Genomic DNA, 15,026 nt, shown 5'->3' on the forward strand with positions numbered 1-15,026 from the left:
ATGTAGCGACCAGGGAAGCAAGATATGAGATATCAAGCGACGAGCATTGTGGTAAAATATAAACTAATACAAATGGGTTAATTTATGGTTAGAGCTGGCAAGTAAGACACCTAAGCCATTGTCCAAATAATTATAATATACATATAGATAGCCTCTGAGTGGTGATTGGGAAACAGGCAGACAAAGAGAAACTGGTCTAGTGGGACCAAACAAGGCACAGAAAATTCTCTGTTTACATATTCTACCCAACATGGGGCTAACATGTATGGCCCACCACCCACTCTGTTCTAGGTACTTGTATGTCCCCTCAGAGTCAGGAGTAAAGTAGTTGAGAGCGTACTTGTAACTCAGCATTTTCTGCATGACCAAGGGGCTCCATCAGGTCTTCTGGACATACACAGGCAGGAGAGCAGGGCAGATTCCCACCAAGATACCCAGGAACATTACTAGGTTGCAGTGTGCTGCATCAGATTTTGCTTTTACTCAGGCTATAAAGGGTTTATGTGCTGCATGGTGCCTCCCAGGGTTGAGGTGGTGAGCATGACTCCCATCCTATGGTCCCAGAGGTGGCAGTGAATAGTGAACATTCCTCTGCCTTATTGAAAGGCTAAGAGAGGCAGAAGGTGGAGTGAGCATCCAGGGCTACTGTGCTCACACTGCTTACCCTGGTCAGAAAAGGATTTCAGATGCACAATACGACAGATTCAGACACAAAAATTTTCTGAACAGGACACAGCATGTTTGATAAATGTTCATAGGTTTGGGAAAGAGAAAAGAAAGAATAGAAACAGTCAGATTAAAATAATGATCTAAAAATCCTTAAAAAGGAATAGAGTAATAAAATATATGCATATTAAGCCTCATAAAGATGAAAAATATACAGAGTCTGAATTATATATATTATCGTGTTTCCTCTGAATTTTCTGACTACAGAGAAACATTTGATTCTTGGGGATGCTAACCTAAACCTATATATTTAAAGGCATTTTGACTTCAAAATTTGAGTCTAAGGATATGTTATTTTGGAAAAGAGTTTCTGCTTTTGTCTACACAGAAGACAGAAAGCTGTGAATTCCTTACCAGCTAATATGTTATTTAATTAAATAAGATGTCCTGAAGTGATGACACAGGTGGTCCAGCACTAATGACAGCTTCAGCACTGCTGGTTGGGATGGAACAACCACACAGGATACCTCATCAAAGGCCTGATTAACAGCACCCCACTCAGCACATAGTAGTCTAAAATACTACTTCCAAAATTCCCAAATACTTTACAGATGTTTGTTTTCATTTAAAGGAGGTTGGCTCTAAAGGGGGTTGGTTTATCTACTATATAGTTAGATAGATGATAGATAGATAGATAGATAGATAGATAGATAGATAGATAGATAGATAGATATAGATAGATAGATAAACACACAGATAGAGAGATACAATGCATAAATTCCACTTAATTTTGTCCTGATGATGGTCAGTTTCACAGTGAGTAGATTTGATATCAGTGCAGAAAAATGGAATTAAACCTAGTTGGTTCTAAATCTAATATTCTTAAAAAGAAAATACTACTTATCATGTAGTTATACTGATTTGATATTTTTCAGTATTCAGCATTACTGTAGTTTTACTACAGAATTTAAAACACTTTTCTATTAGATTTGGTAAGTAGTATTTGTCATTCCATGTTTTTTATAGAATCATTTAAACTGCTGAATGTCTAGGAGAATATGCTTTATAAAAGGTCTTTGAGGAATCAACAACCAAAAGAACATTTCTTACATAATTATTTAACTTTGATTGTATTCTCAGTGTGTCAACAAGGCACTAGAGCAATTTAAGTCACACAGTAAATATGGGCTTTGTTTACTTAGATTTCTTTCATGATAATTTCCTTAGCAATTGTTTATAAATGAGAATAAACAAACTGACAAGGAAACTTTCATCTTCCATTGTGCATGTGAAACAATATAATATTTACTCTTCATTTAAATCTGTACAAATGGAAATTCTGCTACACACACATTAAACTGTTTAGATTTCATGATTAAAACCAAGTGGTAAGAGAGTGTCCTTTTGGCATCTGCAGCTGGAACTGCAGTTACTGGACTTACAATAGCTACTAGAGGAATGAAATATATCTGGAGAGAAAGACTTTTCATATAAATTTTATGGACTAATCTTTGTTCACTTATCTTTCTATTACAAAAGACAATATCAGGAAGACTTAAAGTTGAAAAGTCAGAGCATAATTTATTATAAAATCATTACCTTCTCCTTGATAAAAAAAACCAGCATATTATCAGACAAACTTTTTCCTTACATATTTAAAGCTGATTACTATAATTTCATAGAAAGAATGTGGGTTTGGAGTCCATTACACCATTTAACTGATATGTATTTACTACTGTGCTTTATGACTCAGTTTCCACATTTAACTGGAAACCTTGTTCTCCATTGTAATTTCCCGAAGAGTACATAAAAAGTTATAGCTCATACTTCCAAAAACACATTGTCCACCCTGCTCACTGTTACCACAACCCTGTCACCCTGTCCCTCCAGGCCAAGGCTGTGGCTGTTATCCAGCTTCTCTCCTTCAGGCGTAGTCTAGGATGTGTTTGAAACTAGTTCTTGAACACTCTTACTTAATTTCTCCAAAATCTTGTCTTTTCAATTTATAATTCCAAGAAACTCAACAGTGCTTGTGTTTGAATAGAGCCTACTTTGGAGGTTGTGGGTAAGTCTCCAGCATTGCTGGGAAACGTTCCAACTTACCCGCTAGATATATCCCTTGTGGAGCCTAATGCCTTAGTCTGTGTTTAAACCACACAGTGTTTACCTCAAGAGAAAATGTAGCACAAAAAGTCATTCTTCTACTTAATGTATCTTTTTCTAATGATGGTACTATTAGCAAACCTACCAACCACTTTCCTGAGAAGACAACAGGCATTAGTACATCACTCTTATTTCTGTTAAATTACTTTCCATGGAGTAAGGCTTACATTTTTTTTAAAATTTGAGGTATGTATATTATTGAAAGAAATATAAAAACATGCAGCTTCACTCAAGAAGTGTGTCCTGTGGTTTCCTGAGAGAGAAACTGATATGGGATGGGACATGAAGTCAAAGACAAGAGTGAGTCAGAACTACTATGTCATTGGTCTGTTCCTTCCTGAATCTACCAGATGTACTCTTCATGCAAGGACTCCCACACCGTGACTATCAGAGGTGTCCTGAAGCACACACCATCTGACACAGAGAGACAGAGTCAGAGAAGCAGTAACAAGTACACACTGGTCTAAGTGCACAGACATTTGCCAAAAGGAGTTAGCGAAATATTGATATCTCCACACTGTGCCTTACGTAGGCCTAGACATATGCCACCAGAAAGAGGACATGATGTGAAAAAGAAATCTTCCCCATTTCTGCTCCCCCATGGCCCCTGCTCATTCATCCACATCACACTCACCTTTATAGACCTCGAGCATCCCAGGACACTCACTCTAGCCTGTACCTCACAGAGGAAGACTCACAACAGTAAGTATGACTAGAACCCCTTCTAAATAAAAATATAACATTTTAGTGATACTAAAATGTTTGAAGAGCTGTATAATTTCAAATGAGATTAAGGTACCAGGAATATGACTTACATAGAAAGGAAACAGATTTGCCATAATGTGTTATTCAATTAAAAACAAAGTGTCATATGTATTTTATAGCTTTAATATTCAAGCTCTTTACCAAAATATTTTGATGATCTTGTCAGGAATAATAGGTTTTCAAAGCAACTCATCCTTTTGTTTGTACATATCTTTTGTCAGTCTTGACAGTCATGTTTCTTACAACTTTCTAGGTGTTTAATCTAGCCTGGTTCACTGTGATATTGTAGCAACAGGTACACAGTCCAGGCTGGATTTGAGCCAGTTGGAAGGGATAATGGCTGCCAGCTAGAGCACTTTACAGTTGATGAATATGTACTGTTTGAATCAACCTCTGCTCCTCTTCTCTGCTTTTGTAGCTTTTGGCTGTCTTTTAGGCATTCCCACAACTCAGAAATCACAGTACTGATAAAAATAGAAATTGGAGGTGTCTTAGGGTCCCTGCTACCTTGAATGAACTTCTGTGTTTTTCAGTTGAATAGCTTTAAACCATGAGTACTCTCAGTCAGTGCTTTAAAGCTCAGAGAAGTCAGTATTGGCAAATGTCAGTGTTTTCCCAAGTAACTGTCAGTATGTTTCCACTATAATATGCCTGTTTCTAGAGTTCCAGACACCCCAACACTTTTATCTCCTCCAGTCTGGTGTGGGACAATGGTTTGTATTCTGTGAATTACATTTTAAATAAATGCTGATTGACCAGTAGCCAGGCAAAAAATATAGGTGGGACAACCAGACAGGAAGTAGAGGCAGGTCAATGAGAACAGGAGAATTCTGGGGAAAAGGAAGTCCTAGTCTGCCGGTGTAACCCAGCCACAGAAGAAGTAAGATGTGATTGCCTTGCCGAATAAGGTTACTAAGCCACATGGCTAACATAGACAAGAATAATGGGCTAATAAAAGTTGTAAGAGTTAATAAGAAGTCTGAGCTACTAGTCCAATCAGTTTATAACTAATGTAGACCTCTGTGTGATTTCTTTGGGACTTAATAATTGCAGGAACTGGGTAGGACAGAAAACCTCAGTCAACACCAGTCCATTGTACATTTATGCATGTTAAGCTACTTTTGACAAAAAAAAAAATGCTCAAATTACTCAAGAGCAAATATTTCCTATTCCCAGATGTCCCAGAAAAGGGTAATTTTACTGCATGAATTTAATTTTCTTGCAGACCTTAAGGGAAGAACTACTTCTGAATCTTCTATCTATCCTTATGAGTAGCCTGTATTATGGTTTATGATTATACAAGTTCTCTTGCCCTGTTTCTGTAAGACCACACACACACACACACACACACACACACACACACACACACACACACACTGATACTGCATTAAAAAAAACATCATCCAAGCTTTCAAATGACAGTCTAATAAGTTTAGGTACTTTTCAAAAAACACATACCTCCTACTTTTTGAAACATAAATGGGTAAAATTTCCCAAATCTTTAAATTCTGAAGTTTTGCTGTTGTTGGGGTTTATTTTTTGATTTTTTTTTTGTTTTGTTGTTGTTGCTGAAAAATTCCTTCATGACGAATAGAACTGATCCTTGAAAGCCCTAAATTATTGAAAACAACTGATAATGCCTTTGGTTGTCCAACAAAACTCAATTCCAAGATGCTGTTGCTGAAACCAACGCAAACGTCAGCTGAAGCACACTGAGATATTAAGAGGTATCTGAGTTAGAAGTTTCCTGATTGTCAGCATTCACGGTGCCAGAAAGTGCCTTGCATATTGCTGAAGGAGCAAAGTTATCAATTTTTCTATCAAGTTGTGGACCCTAGGATGTATAATGATTAAAATAACAACTCATCTAGCATGTTGTGCCCATTGGTGCAATCATGAGATCACTACTATGGGAATAACCAATCACTTTTAAACCTAAGATCTGTTCCATTAGAGAAAATTCAACTTTGATATTTTAAAGATTGTCATTACCAGTAATGAGGAAGCTTAAAGGGCTCAGAAGAGAACCTACTACTGATGTTTTTCTAAATGGAAATGATGTTAAACTGTCTTTTAAAGGTTTATGACAATAATTAATGTTACTCTCAACCTAAACAACAAAAGTTTATTTTTTTGGAGTAAACATTGGTTAATGCAGACTTATAATCTGTCAAAGTGTGGAAAGAGACTGTGGAGTGCTTTAGCTCTAAATGTGGCATCAATTTTATTGCTTAATTCCAGGGTTTAAAGAGCATTGTAGAAGAGGAAATAGAAAAAAAAATGAAAGAGAGTTTGGGCAGGGTTTCTGTGGAACAGTGTCTTCTTATCTTGACATGGCCATTGTAAATATGAATTCAATGCAGCATCTAGGTCTAACCACACAAACTTCTGTGGAACAATGCTCTTGTACACTGTAAAGAGTTGACACTTGCATTAGTTTAAAAAAAATGCTAATTGGCCAGTAGTCAGTATGTTGGGCAACCAGACTAAGAGAAATCTTGGAAAAGGTAAGGCAGAGACAAAGTCACCAATCAGACACAGAGGAAGTAAGATGGGAATATCCGACTGAGAAAAGATACCAAGCTGCATGACTAAACATAGACAAAAAAATGTGTAAATATAAGTTTTAAGAGCTAGTTAACAATAAACCTGAGCTAAAAGGCCAAACAGTTTATAATTAATATAAGACTCTGTGTGTTTTGGGGGGGATTGAAAGACTGTGGGATGCTGAAACATAAGCTTCCATCTAACAATAGCACTAAATGTGGGGCAGGAATTTCCATGTAAAGATGGAAAAAAATGTTTAAAAAAAGCATTCTGGACAGAGTAGAACATAGTTGAGCTCAGCTTCTTGATAACTGTGTATTTTTCTGATAGGCTCTGTTTGTTGGCAATGAATAGAGATGTGGCTACTTTAAGAGTGACTTCCTAACTCAACTTTAGAGGCAAAAATCTTGCAACTCTTTTAGAAGCTCTGCTTCTAAACACTTAAATGGTGGTTATGCACAGCCAATGTCAAGCTTCATGATGGTGGCATGGATCTAAAAACTCCACAAAACCGTGACAATAAATCTGACTCCCACCTGTATTTCTACCATTAAGATAAACTCTCAAAAACATAAGGAATTGGGTGGAGACAGTCAACAAAGCCACAGCTTTAATTCTAGCCATAATGCTTAGCAGATTAAGGAATCATGTAGTCAGAAAAAGATAGAGATATATAGCAAAGATATATAGCAAAGTGGGGGGAAAAAACCTCTAAATTGTTTACATTGTTCTTGAAAATATATGAAGCCTTGGAAGAGAAAAGAAAAAGGATAGATAAAGTCCTTTTAAAAAAAGAAATAGAGTAATTGGATGTGGTGGCACATGCCTTTAACCCCAGCACTTGGGAGGCAGAAGCAGGCAGATCTCTTTGAGTTTGAGATCACCCTAGTCTACAGCATAAGTTCCAGGACAGCCAAAGATACACAGAGAAACCCTGTCTCCAAAAATCAAAAATTAAAAATAAAAATGAAAGAAATAGTATTTTTTTTAAAAAAAATAGCCATGTTAAGATGGAAAATACACAGAAAATCTGGATACTATATGTTATTGTGTTGCCTTGAATTGCTTGACTGCTGTGGAAGGAGTAAGAGCTGCTGAAAGACTTTTGACTATAAATGCTGCTGGATTAATCCAACATATATATTTTGAAAATGCCTTGACTTCAAAATTTAAGTTAAAAGACATGTTACTCTGGAAAAAAGGTTTTGCTTTTATTTCCACGGGAAGTAAGAAGCTATGGATTCATCCTTGGTAAGAAAATTAGGTTTGATCAAGGAAGATGCCCTGAAAATCTCCAATGGGAATGCATGGCCCAATGGTCCAATGTTTCAGAACACCTTTGTTGCAGTTCCCTGTGAGTTCTACATCCAGATCAGGCTCAAGACTGCCGGCTGAGATGACCCAGGCTCACAGAACACTTCAGTCTGGCCTTGACCATAATCCTAAATTTTCTTTCTAATATGATTATTAGAGGCCCCAATCAGCAAAAAGTAGCCTAGAAAACTACACCTACATTCTGAAAAAAATAGGTTATGGATAATTGCCTTTATTTAGAGTGTTGGTTACAAGTTTCTATGGATAATGATTAGGAAAGGAAGCTAAATTCACAGTTCTTGTTTCAAAAAGAAAATAAGGAAAATGCTGTGGGATAATGCTTTTGTACAATGTAAAGATTTGCCATTCATATTAGTTTTAAAAAGTGCTGATTGATCAGTAGTCAGGTAGGAAGTTTAGGCAGAACAGCCACACTAGGGCAATTCTTGGGAGAGGAAAGGCAGATACAGAAAAGTAAGATTGGGATATCTCACTGAGAAAAGGTACCAAACCACATAACTAAAAAAAGATAACAATTATGGGTTAAGTTGTAAGATCTAGTTAACAGTAAGCCTGAGCTAATAGTTCAAATAGGTTATAATCAATGTAAGCCTCTGTGTGTTTCATTGGAACTGAGCAGCTATGGGAACCAGCAGGACATAAACTTCTGTCTACACAAAACCTTCACAAGGTTGGTCCTGTAACATTTGATCATGCATAAAAGAAGAATCTAGCTGGCCCTGGCCCTCACTTAGGCATTACAGCCAGATAGTTCATAGGTAACAGAAAAGGTGTATATTGGGATTTTCAGTGGTATAGACCCTGTTAAGGTGTGCTTATTCTAATAAGTATTCTCTACTCCTGAGAGAATTCATAACAAAACTCAGTATATTAAAAAAACAATAAATAAATCATATCAAGTTAAGAGAGAACTTATGGGAAGAAATTTTCCCTGGAAGAAAGAGTAGGGTAAACGAGAGGTAGGGAGAAAAGGATGGAAGTGACCAAAGTTCAGTCAGTATATGCAGAACATTGTCTGTGAGTTAAAAAATAATCCATTCTTCAACCCATTTCACTTCTTGAGGATGTAGTCATGAAGGTCAAAGATGCTGTTAAGATCTTACTTAGAAATATCCTCAGCAAAACATCTGCTTTCATTGCTCACAAATTCAATCTTTCATAAAAATACATGACACAATTCAGCCAAGACCAGAGTGTATTTTCCTGAAATTTAAAAAAAAAAAGCATGCTGAGGCTGCACCAAAGCCACACATATCTCCACTCCATATCTCTAAGGTCTCCAAGCTTCTTTCTACCCTTAATTTCCAAAGCCCCTCATGCTTTAGGCAGTATTCACAATAGCACCTCATTGTGATATCAATCTGTGTTTTAGTCTAGACTGCTGTAATTAAATGCCATGTAATGGGTGGTAGGAACAACACAAATTTCTTTCTCACTGTTTTAGAGGCTGAAAATCTAAGACCAAGATACAAACAAGATGGACTTTATTAAGTGCCCCTTCTCTGGCTTGTAGGTGGCAGAAAAGTTTTTTATTCCTCATGTTGGACGCTATCTGCAAAAATTCTACTTTATTTCTAACTAATTATCTATGAAAAGGCCTTTATTAAATGTAATCAAAATGGTAGCAAATGTTCTTATATATAAATGTATAGAGAGACACAATTATGCTCAAAGAGTGAGCTTTCTGTATTGCTAAACAGACTGCTATTGATTTAGTAACTTTATGGTATCCCAAATTAATAATCTTGCAGATTCATGTGTTTGGCCAAGAAAGGCTTCCTTAGGTGCTTTGCAAGTCAAATATTAAGGTGCTACCTAGGCAGAGAATCGTCTAGATTGTTTAGAAATACATCCACTTCCAATTTACTTCATTGTTGTCAGGGTTTATATCCTTTTCAATTGTAGGACTAACAGCCAGGGCCATTCTCAGTATGAGGTAACCATGTCAAGTGTTTTCTTAGTTCATTAGTCATATAATTTTATCCAAGACCATCTCATGCCCTGTGGTTAGTACTAGATAATTTCATTTTGACGTACAGTTACTTGCCAAGGGTTTCATAGTTAGAAGTCACAGCAATATTTGAAACCCAGAAAAATACCATTTCAAGTCATGACCCCCAACACCAGCCCCAAATATTCCTTCTATCATGACAACTTCCTAGAATTTATTCTAGAAAACTCCTAGCCTTCAAATTGTTGTCAGAAAGCCATTCCTGAATCTATCAGGAATGGATAACTATAAACAGTCCTGGCAAGCAGAGTGAGTCTGTTTATTATACATGACACTGAGAGTCTTTGCATTGTGCTATTTGATTTGTTCCTTGTCAAATGTCAATTCCATAAAGCCTCTACATGAAGGAAATTTGTGTCTGAACCCATTCATTCCTCATCAGGCATTGCGCATCAACTAGAAGATTAACTTTAGATAATACAAAGTCACATCAATCTCTAAATGATGACTAAAAATGCATTGAGGGGATAAAGAATGCTTAAAATTTAAAGCATGTAAAACTAATCACATGTTCATTTATAGAATACTTCAGTGCTCATAGAAGAGAAACAGGATGAAGACACACACTATGTTTTAGTCAAATGAAATTATAATCTGTACCTAATTGCATTTCCTTAAATACTGTGTTTGCACAAAAGTCCTGTCAAGCATTCAATTATTACTAATGATAATATATATATTTATACATATATGTATACACACACATTTTCTCACACTTACAAACCAATACCCAGTTTTTCTTTCAAAATAAAATTGCTTTATTGCAGAGTACTGTTTCACCAATTCACTTCTAGAGATATAACCCTAAAGGGTGATAGTGGACTCTGATGATTTAATGAAACTTGGAAGGTACTGGGAGTGCACAAGAGTCTCTTTAATTTTTACTCAAGTCCAGGGTAAACTTCTTTCTCTACCTTGTCTGAGGACTCACTTAAGACTGTCGAAGCAAACTTTAGTTGAAGTAAATGTTCCCTTGGTATTTCCTTCAGAGAAAAGTACTAACCCTTGATAGCTCTTATGTGCAAGATTCAGCCTTTAATTTTCATCCCAGGCTACTACCGTTCTCAAGTGTGTACGTGTCCTGTTCTTCACAAACAGGTTTGCCTCTTATACTCGTTCTATGTATCTCCATCTAAATGAAGTATGTGTAGTGTAGTGTAGTGGTTATTATATTTGCTACACATTTCTGTATGCATACTTAGTCTTCTGACGTTGAGACATTGTATTGCCACTTATGAACTTCATACTCAAAACCATACCTTCAAGTTACAAAAAAAATCCCATAATGCTTTAAGTTTATGCTTTTGTATTTGGACATATTTCTGTGGATTGTGGGTTGGACTCACCCTTGTCTTTGGATTCTGTTACTATGTTTTACTCTCCTTGATGGGTCTGATTGCAGTAGATGCTAAAGCTTTCTTAGCATTCCAGTATGAAAGGACTGACACTAGCAACTCACTTTCCACTACTTCTTACCCCGCTTATAGTGATTTATGTACCTTTTACTGAGCAGTGGATATTAGGTTTCCTGAATATTGCAGTTTTCAAACTGATTGATAGTTTTAACTAATTTGTTCACTGAAAATCTGGATACATCTTAGTAATAATTTGGATACATATATTCTCTTTTAAGTAATATTTTACCAGTGTCATTAAAGATAGACCTCCAGAAACCTTGGAACGGTTTCATTGTATTATTGAGAGGATATCAATAGTATCAGCTTGATAGACTCTTTGAGTCTTTGTTAGTGTTTGTGAGGATGAAGACTTTTGGTAACTCAACAATGTTTTTTTTTTCTGACTATTAGTCTTCTGATTTTCTCTTACATATATTCTACAAGATGAAAGAGGACATCATATGCTACTTTTGATCATATTAGAATCTTTTTAACCATACAGCATTAATATAATTATAAGAAACATTCACTTGTGTACATAGAGAACGTGAATCATACACACCTTCTTCCAAGGCACTTTCTGCTGTGGTCTCAGGACAGGAACCTAATGAAAAGAAAAAAAAAAAGATATGTTCAATACCAATACATAAAACTAAAACTTGATTTAAGCTTTAATCTGTAATTGCAATATATATATATATATATATATATATATATATATATATACATATCTACCTATTAACTTTAAAAGATATATTGTCTTTTGCCTTTTTAATTTATGTTCAATACCACAGAAAAGGGTGAGCGATATGTATGCTACCCTAGCTCTCATTTTGAACCTGTAAGAACCTCTATTATTTTATGTCTTAAGCCTTTTTTCTTCAAGAATAAGTACAGAAGCAGATTTTAATTCAAAATTCTGTCAACCTTATGCCAATAATCATACTTCACACTTTTCAAATATGCTATATAATTTGTCTTCAGAATAATTGAAAGAAGAAATAGGTCAAACAGATTGAATCATAATAAAAGCCTGACAACATTTGCTCATCAAAAAGTGGCAGTGGAGACCAATTAAAGCTAACTGTGAGTCATTAGCATGGTAATAATGCATCCAAGTTTCTCAATGAATCTGGAATAAATGCACAAATAATAACCTTGAATGTGTTGTTTAAATGAACTTGAGCACTTTAAGAATCAAAAGATGAAATGAAACCAAATGTCCTCATTTTAATTTTATTATTCTATTACATTTCTAATTTCCAAATATTTTCAAAGACATATTCCATAAAAGCACATGTCTAAATCTGAGGACTTTCTTGACACATGTGTTGTAGCAATTATAAGAACTTCAGTGGAATGTAAAAAGAATTAAAGAAACCCATTATTTTACTCATGTTTGGGGGACTTATTAACCTATCAATGCAGATGTAAAAACAATAAGTAAAAAATAAGAAAGAAAAAAATTAAAGCATCAGAACACAATATTCTTTGTTATCTATACCAGGAAATTCAAGTGAATTTTTTACACTGAATGATAAATAACAACCATAGAAAGAAATAAAACAAATTTCTTTTACATTTAATAGTTTAACAAAACCCTCATAAGACTTTGTTGTTACAGATACCTATGTGGATAATCAAACCAACTGAATTTAAATAGTAAATTAGGGGATATAAATTTCTGTATAGAAATGATGCAGAATTTTCTCACAGTGGAAGGAAATCGCAACAGTGAGCTTTCTAAAGCAAGGGCATTGCAGTCAACCTGAAGATACATAGAAGAGTATAGACATGTATGTGTGCACAGACATGAACTCACACAAGTGCACAGCAGGTGCACACATACAGGTACTCACACACACACACACACACACACACACACACACCTTTAGCAGTTTGTCAAAACATGGATAATAACAGGACTAAGAATCACTCTATACATACATCTATAAACAGAAGAATATTCTATATGAAATACTTTGGTTCATAGTGAAAAATAGAATTGGACGGTTTCTGGATTTGAATCTTCATTCTTTGTTTTATCAGGCACTTTCAGTCATATGCAATTTGTATGTCATTCTTTGAAACTCACCTTTCACAGAGAGTTATTTGTAAATGTAAAATTATTTATCAAAAATAAATTACTTAGAATAATTTGTGGGACACAAGAAATGGCCAAAAAGTACCATCTCTGAAAAACTGCAAAATGTTGATAAGTCATAATAACCCCCAAATGTTTCTTATTTAGATTTCTTGATGTGCCTTCATCCTCACATTGCTACTCTACTTTTCATTTTCATGGTGAAATTGCTGTTTGCTACATTTCTTTCTGTTTTTTTTTTAAATGCCTGAGGAACACAGACTCAGAGAACAAGCTTTTATTTAGAGAAACTAAAGTAAAAATGTCAGTGCTTTTCACTTCTTTTGTTTTGTTGGAATGAAGCTTTAAAATGGAACTTAATAGATCTAATTCTAGGTTCAGTTTATGTAGGGTCTGGCATGACTAGAGGAACAGAAAATCTCTTTAAATGGTAGAGATACACTTAATATTCTCCAAGGTAGAGAAAGACAAGAATCCAAAAGTCTAATGCCTGTGGCTGTGGGAGTGAGACAGTGGGATTGTATAAAATCGTGGAGGTCAGCATCACTACCAAGCTAAAATAAATTATCATGGAAACACATGGCACCACAAAATCAGAGATGATCATAGAAAGGAAGTATTTAACCAGCCTCTAAACACATCTGTTTGGTTACAGGAGTAATCACCACATTAGAAATTGTACTAATGTTATTGGTCTGGTATTTATGATGGGTAGATAAACCTGTGATGGGAACATTTTATATTAGGAAAGAGAACATTATTTTTTTCTTCCTGAAGATCAGTTTATTTGAAATGAAAACAAGCTAAAACTGGGTGAATAAAAGTCTTCAAAGATTAAGAAACAAGAATAATAACAAGGAAAATAGGGAGAAGACAAAGTAAATGGACCACAACCTCAGCAAGAATGGTTCTAAATTTCATAGAGAAATGCAGCCCCTGGTTAACCAGCTGTTTGCATTCTTAGGTAGCACGGAAGTTCCTTACCAAGGAACTCTTTACCAAAACTGATTGTTCTCCTCTTCTCCCACACTAAACATTTAGCAAATCTAGGAATAGTTTTGCTTATCACATAACTGGGTTGATGTATTATTGCTAGACATATATAAAGGATATATAGATATGTAAGAATTACATATACATATATATTATATCAAATATATCGCTGAAGAACTGGGATTACAGCCACATGCTACTGCTTATAGCTTTACACAGAGGCTATGAGTCTGAATTCACATCCCCAGGCTTGTCTATTAGTCACTCTGCCCACTGAACCATTTCTCCAGCACCCAATTAGAAACTTTATGACATAATTGGTGGGGAACAAAAACAAAATTCTTTAAGGAAGGCAAAATTAGCTGCAAATGGTGGCTCAAATCTATAATTCTGTGATTTGAAGGGTGAAAACATGAAGATAGCAAGTCCAAATTAGCCTAGTTTACAAAGAAAAAATCAAGTTTCAAAGAATTGTTTACTCATTTTAGTTCTTTTTCCCAAAAAGACATTAATTACTATCAATAAAACTAATATTCAGTTCCACTGGTATTCATATAAAGAAGACACAATACACAAAAGAGTTGGTGTAAACTAATCCTTAAACAATAAAACAATTACTATTTAATGGAAACTCAAGTAAATTTTTTGCATTATTCTCGTGTTCATTTGAGAATGTCTCATTATTATCATAGAGCTCAGAGGACTTAACCTGTGAAATATTAATGTTTTAATATTGATTTATGAAGACTTTCAACTTTTAGAAAAAGCTAAAATAAATAGATGATAGATAGATGATAGATATAGATAGATGATAGATAGATTGATAGATAAATAGATAAATAAAAACACTCAGTCACATTTGAGGTCTCTGCTTGTTTTCAAGGATCTTCCCCTCAGAGGCCAGACATCTGAGAAGTCATGAGTAAGTTTCTGAAGACAGCTATTTCACTACAGATAAACTCCTTTAGCTAAAAACAGCAAATAAAAGGAAGGAGAAGGGAAAGGATACATGAGATAATTGAATATCACTCTTTGAAAAGTCCAG

At 35.1% G+C, this 15,026-nt stretch overlaps 1 long non-coding RNA gene across 1 annotated transcript in view; it reads right to left on the reverse strand.

The window, feature by feature from the left end:
* Positions 1-11,445: 11,445 nt before the first annotated feature.
* LOC113456646 overlaps positions 11,446-15,026 on the reverse strand; it is a 793,133-nt gene continuing 789,552 nt past the window's right edge. Inside the window, exon 5 of the long non-coding RNA XR_003377403.1 lies at positions 11,446-11,488. This is a non-coding gene — a long non-coding RNA (uncharacterized LOC113456646). The remainder of the gene's footprint in view (positions 11,489-15,026) is intronic.

This window comes from Microtus ochrogaster, chromosome 10 (genome assembly GCF_000317375.1).
Source record: "Microtus ochrogaster isolate Prairie Vole_2 chromosome 10, MicOch1.0, whole genome shotgun sequence".
NCBI lineage: Eukaryota > Metazoa > Chordata > Mammalia > Rodentia > Cricetidae > Microtus > Microtus ochrogaster.